Genomic DNA, 7227 nt, shown 5'->3' on the forward strand with positions numbered 1-7227 from the left:
GATTATAATCAATGTAATGAAACAAGGTATATGAATTGTTGAATGTGAAACTGATGATGTACCCTGTAAACTTTCACTCAATCCACAAGAAAAACCTTAAAAAAAAAAAAAAAAAAAAAGTAATGGTTAATACTCAACCATTTCAAGGCATAGCATATAATCAAGAACTACTGGTACTGAAGTAGTCCAAGCTGCACTGAAGGCACTGGCAAAACACAAGGATTCAGGAACTGAATGAATACAAATCAAAATTTTTCAACAAAGTGTACAGCACTGGAGATACTCACTAATCAATGCCAAGAAATCTGGAAGACAGAGCTAGCTACCTGATCAATCACTTGGAAAAGATCCATATTTGAGTCAATTTCAAAGAAAATTGACGCAAAGAATGCAGAAATCACCAAAAAATATCGTATCGATTCAAGTAAAATTTTACTGAAGATAATGCAAAAACAATTGCAGCAGTACATCGAGGGGGACCTGCCAGTAATTCAGGCCACATTCAGAAGAGGACATGGCAACAAGGGATATCACTGTTGACATCAGATGGTTCTTGGCTAAAAGCAAAGAATCCCAGAAAGATATTTACTTGTGCTTTATTGACTATGCAAAAGCATTTGACTGTGTGGATCATAACAAATTATTAATAGCATTTCAAAGAACAGGTATTCCAGAACACTTAATTATGCTAATGAGGAACCTGTACATTGACCAAGAGACAGTCTTTTAAACAGAACAAGGGGATGCTGAATGCTTTAATATCAGGAAAAGTTTGTACTAGAATTGTATCCTTTCACCATACTTAATCAATTTGTATGCTGAACAAATAATCCAAGAAACTAGTTTATGTACAGAAGAATGTGGCATCAAGATTGGAGGAAGACGCAGTAGCAACCTGGGGTATTGCATGACACAATCTTGCTTGTCTGAAAGACTAGAGAACTTCAATGAACTGGACATGTTCAGGGAGGCTGTACAGGAGCTCATCAATGAGTACCATGCAGCCACATGACCAGACTACATCTCCTGGGACACCCAGGAGCAGTGACTTCCCTGGACAGAGACCCTGGTCTGTCTTACTTGTTGGCCCAGACCCCAAATGACTGACTGTACCCTCAGAACACAGATCAGGGATGTCCCACATCACCACCTCTCTCTTTCTCTTATATGCTGTGATGGTCTGGAGACACATTTCCTTTACCTCTTAGGAAACATTTTAATAAAGCACTAGTTAAAAAAAAAGTTTTTAAAGAAATACAAGAGAACTTATAAAATACTGATGAAGATCAAAGACTACAGCCTTCAATATGGATTGCACCTCAGTGTACAGAAAGAAAAATCCTCACAACTGGACCAACAAATAATATCATAAATGGTAGCGTAGTGATTACGAGTCACGCTGCTAATCTCAAGGACAGCAGTTCAAAACTATCAGAGGTTTTGCAAGAGAAAGATGAGGCTGTCTGCTACCATAGAGATTTACAGCTTTAGAAATCCTATACAGAGTTTTAAGGGTCAGAACTGACTTCACAGCACAACATCACTACCACCAACACCATATCAAGCTATTTTTAAAAGAAATACCTTGATTACTCTTCACAACTTTTTAAATGCCTATTTTCAATAGTCATTCCGTACACAATTCCATACACAGAAGTATTAAGGTGTTACAGTTTTTCAACATGGATTCTGTAATGACCAGAGGAAAAAACAACAATAAAAATAATCAGAAGCCGACACCACCAATGAAATAGTTTGATATCACAGTCTTCTATGAAACTAGTGTCTAACAATGGAAACTTAACAGTTAACTCGTAATGAAATCGGAATCCTGGTGTGGTGCTGTAAGATTAGCACTGTACTGCAAGGTTGGCAGTTCAAATTGTAATGAAACTAACTGCAAATTTCTAAAGCAAGTTTCCTTTTTGTATGTGTGTGTGAAAGTTGATAGTCCTTTTTAATTTAAGTATCTTTTCTAAATCATAAAGATGTCAATACCTGTATTGACCTGTATCCAAAAATTCATGGATAAATTTAGAAGACTAGGCCAATTATTTCAACAAGATTTTAAATAGTTTTTTGACTCATATTTTGAAATTAGTTTTCCTAATGGTTTATTTTTATGTAGGAAATTTGTTCCTCTTGTCCACAGAAGCTATTCTGAGACTTAATGACAAATATGACTAGCAAGTATTCAAACGTTTTGAATGTGGGGTGAAATGTTCACAATGGAAAAGAAAAAGTAGCCTATACTATGATGCATCAACTTGGCTATGCTGAGTCGCAGGGGATAGGCAAATACTATATAATAATCATCTTCCATTTTGTGATCTCGTGTGCCAATCAGCAATCAGTTAAAAAGGGAGTTCCTTTGGGATTGGGACCTACCACCAGTATAATATCAACGGCAAAGTTTACTTCTCACAAAGCTTGCTCTTTCTAACATGCAATCTTCTCATTGTTAGACCTCTAGTTCCTGGGACAAGGAAATCATTCAATCTACTGTCTGACCTGCAGATTTTGAATTCATCAGCCCCTGCAACCATGTGAACCAGTTGGCCAGAAGACTTGAGCATGCTGCCTGACCTACAGATTGGGACTTGCCAGTCTCCACAACTGCATGTGCCACTTGTAGAAAATTTCTTTTCTCTTTATGAACCTACACATATATCACAGGTTTTGCTCCCCTAAAGAACCCAGACTAAGACAGATACCTACTAAATTTGTTTTCAGATGGTTAAATACTACCCTACTGAACCCTCAGGAAGCTGATTAAATTGAGACATTCTAAAGGGGGTCATTAATATTTTCTTTCTTAAACTTTTTCTTCAAAATTCAATATGTTCAAAACCAACCTCCTTAGCACCAAACAAAACCCTTTGTCAATGAGTGCCACATCAGTTACAGAAGTATAGGGAATGTCATCCTTGACTCTTCTCTTTTCCATAAACTCCTCCCACCAACAAATCAATCACCATATCTTATTCATTTTATTTCTTTATTGATTCTTGAGTGTTACTATTCATTTCTAACACCTTAGTTTATGCTAACAATCTCTCCTACCTTTATCAATGTGACAGCCTCTTAACAGGTATTTCTGTTAACTGATATCACCAATAAAGCAAAGTTAGGATGTGCCCAGATTGAAAATTCTTTAAAATCACATAATCTACAGGATTTTTCCTCCCTGTGGATAAGCACTCAACTGAAAGTTGGTTTGAACTGCTAGGTCAGTGGTTCAAATTCATCACCTGCTCCTCTGAACCCTGTACAGGGTCACTAGGAGCCAGAACCGACTCCACGGCACTTCACAACAACATTTCCCCAATGGTGTTAAAAACCTAACATCACCCTCTGAGAACAGGAACCAGACAAAGATGCCCTTTGTCACCACTCCTATTCAATATTGTGCTGGAAGTCTTAGCAAGAGCTATACAGCTAGATAGAGAAATTAAAGGCATCCAAATTGGTAAAGAGAAAGTAAAACTCTTCTTTATTTGCGGACGATATGATCCTATACATAGAAAACCCAAATATTCAGTAAAAAAGCTATTAGTCCATCAATGGAAGATTCAGCAAAGTGGCAGGCTATAAGATCAGCATACAAAAAAAAAAAAAAAAGTGGATTCCTCTATACCAGTAACAGCAGCACTGAAAAGGACATGAGGAAAGCAATACCATTTACAATATCTGCCCAAAGGATGAGTTATCTAGGAATACAATGTAATCAGAGAAACAAAGGACCTATACAAAGAAAACTACAAAACACTACTAAAAGAAACCACAAGAGACCTACAAAAATGGAAGAATGTACCATGCTCCTGGATAGGAAGACTTAACAGTGTGAAAAGGTCAATACTGCCCAAAGCAATTTACACAATGCAATCCCAATCCATATTCCAAGGACATTCTTCAAAGAGATGGAAAAAATTACAAACCTTATATGGAAAGGAAAGAAACCCAGGATAAACAAAGCACTGCTTAAGAAGAAGATTAAGGTTGGAAACCTCTCACTCCCCGACTTCAAAATTTATTACACAGCTACAGTGGTCAAAAAATCTTGGTAATGGTACAATGAAAGATACATTGATCAATGTAACAGAATTGAGAATCCAGAAATTAACCCATCCACATACAGCCAACTGACTTTTGACAAAACACCTAAATATATCACATGGGGAGGTGATAGTCTCTTCAACAGATGGTGCTGGCAGAACTGGAAAGCGATATGCAAAAGATTGAAACAAGACCTTCACCTCACACCATATACAAAAACCAACTCAGCATGGATTAAAGACCTAAATATGAACCCCAGAATTATGAAGGCCATCAATAAAAAAAAGTAGAGACTAATGTGAGGACTCTAATTCAGGGCACACAGAGACTAAAAAACATTTTGAAAACTACACAAATAAAAGTAGACAAAATAGATGATTGGGACATATTAAAAATAAAAACTTATGTGCATCAAAAGACTTCACCAAAAGGGCAAAAAGGAAACCCACAGAATGGGAAAAAATCTTTTGCAATGACACTTTGGACAAGGGACTCACTTCTAAAATATACAGGAAACTACAACACCTCTACAAGAAAAAGACAAATAAACCAATTGAAAAACAGGCACAGGACTATGAACAGACACTTCACCAATGAGGAGATTCAGGCAGCCAGCAAATATATGAAGAAATGTCCATGATCACTAGCCAATTGTTGTTGTTAGGTGTCATCAAGTTGGTACCAACTCATAGCAACCTTATGCATAACAGAACAAAACACTGTCCGATCCTGGGACAACCTCACAACTGTTGCCACACTTGAGTCCAATGATACTACCACTTGGCCAAACCATCTCACAGGGGATCTTCCTCTGGTTTCTATGACTTTCCACCCTACCAAACATGATATACTTCTCGAGCGACTGGTCCCTCCTGACAGCGTATGTTCATAGTATGAGAGACGAAGTTTGGCCATCCTGGCCTCCAAGGAGCACTCTGGTTGCACTTCTTCCATCACAGATCTGTTGGTTCTTTAGGCAGCCCATGACACTTTCAATATTCTCCTCCAACACCTTAACTAAAAAGCATCAATTCTTCTTTTCACATGCATATGAGATTATTGAAAATACTATGGCTTGGGTCAGGCGCACCTTAGTCCTCAAGCTGACATCTTTGCTCTTCAACACTTTAAAAAAGGTCTTGTGCAGCACATTTGCCTAATACAATACGTATTCTTGACTGCTACTTCCATGAGTGTTGATAGTTGATCCAAGAATGAAGTCCTTGACAACTTCAATCTTTTCTCCCTTGATAAGAATGTTGTTTACTGGTCCAGTCATGAGGATTTTTGTTTTCTTTACATTGAGACGCAATCCCTATCAAAGGCTGGGGTCTTTGATCTTCATCAGTAAATATTTTAAGTCTTCTTCACTTTCAGCAAGCAAGGTTGTATCATCTGCATATCGCTGGTTGTTCATGAGTCTTCCTCCAATCCTGATGCCACATTTTATTTCATACAACCCAGCTTCTCAGGTGATTCGCTCAGCACACAGATTGAATAAGTATGGTGAAAGAATACAACCCTGTTGCACACCTTTCTTAATTTTAAACCATTCAGTGTTCTCGTGTTCTGTTGGAAAAACTGCCTCTTGGTCCATCTACAGATTCCTCATGAGCACAATTAAGTGTTCGTAATGTTGTCCACAGCTTGTCAACCTCACTGGAAAGTAATATGGCGCTTCCTCAGAGGGTTGGAAATAGAAATACCTTATGATCCAGAAATTCCTCTACTTGGTATTTACCAAGAAGAAACACAAGCCATAACATGAGTAGATATATGCACACCAATGTTCATAGCAGCACTATTTACAATAGCAAAAAATGGAAACGGCCTAAGTGCCCATCAACCGAAGAATGGATAAACTGTGGTACATATACACAATGAAATATTATGCCACCTTGAAGAATAACAAGGAAGCTGTAAGCCATCATATAACATGGATGAACCCTGAGGACATTCTGTTCAGTGAAATTAGTCAGTCACAAAAGGGGAAATTCTGCATAGGACCACTATTGTGAAAAACTAAGAAAAAGGACCCATACTAAAGGGGGGAGGGGATTCTTTGCTGGTAACTTAGATATGAGGGGTGGGGCAAGGGGAAGGAGGGGAAAGTGGAGCACAGAGTAGGAAATAGACACAGGATAGTTTGGGTGCTAGGGAGTGGGACACTACACAAGGGTGATGGGAATGGAAGAACAAGGCGGATGGGGAAACAGTTGAGCAGGTTTGTTTATGCAAAGTGGGGCAGAGGTTAATGGAACAACAGGGCTCTGGGGTACAGAGATTGAGGCATGGTTGGAAAGGGGAAAACAATGTTAAAAAGCTAGGCTGTCTTTTGAATCCTGGTTTCCCTGGTATACCATTATAAAATAGACACTTGGGTGGAGAAAAAGGAATAGCCAGAAATATCACCATAGAAAGCTTGTAAGTCTGTCTTCTGCCTATAACTGATTGGATTACCTAAAATGGTGCTACTACATGCCCAGTGAAGGAGGCTTCCTGTGCAGCCTCTGCATTACGTAAACCATAGGGGAAATCCTGAACCCCAACCAGAATCTTCTGAGGTGGGAAATTTCCACATGAAAGGACAAGCAGACCAGATTGGGGCAGCTGGTAAAACAGAAGATACTTCTTGAAAGAAAGACCGACAGGAAAAATACAAAACAATATGGCAGTCTGACTGACTACAACAAGAATAAGCAAGTTGCTCACCCAGGAAATATCAAGGCAAGTGGTCTGGTCCACTCAGGGCAAACCCCCAAGACTCAGTGGTAATACATGAGCAGACATGCACTTTGACTGGTGACCATGTTGGTCACCGATAAGGGGAAGTGAAGGAAAAACATCAATGAAGCAGCAAGCTAAGCCCAACCATGTTCAATAGACTCCTGTGAACCTGGGTGGAGACCTGGCTGGCCAGCAATGTGGCAAGACCTGGGGCTCCTAGGCCCAGAGTCAGTGACATAGCCACAGAGGAGTTACAGTGGAGAGTGAAGTGTCAAGCTGATAAGAAGAGAGGCATATGCACAAGAACACCCACACTTGCAGATAATACCCACTTGACCTGGCTTCAAGGCTGTATGATCAGAGTTCAACTAGAAGAAGAAAGAAGAGGAAAAAAAGAGTAATCTGATACAATTTGATGAACTTGACCTACAACTATGGATGCAG

The sequence above is a fragment of the Chrysochloris asiatica genome, unplaced genomic scaffold (genome assembly GCF_000296735.1).
Source record: "Chrysochloris asiatica unplaced genomic scaffold, ChrAsi1.0 scaffold00100, whole genome shotgun sequence".
NCBI classification, from domain to species: domain Eukaryota; kingdom Metazoa; phylum Chordata; class Mammalia; order Afrosoricida; family Chrysochloridae; genus Chrysochloris; species Chrysochloris asiatica.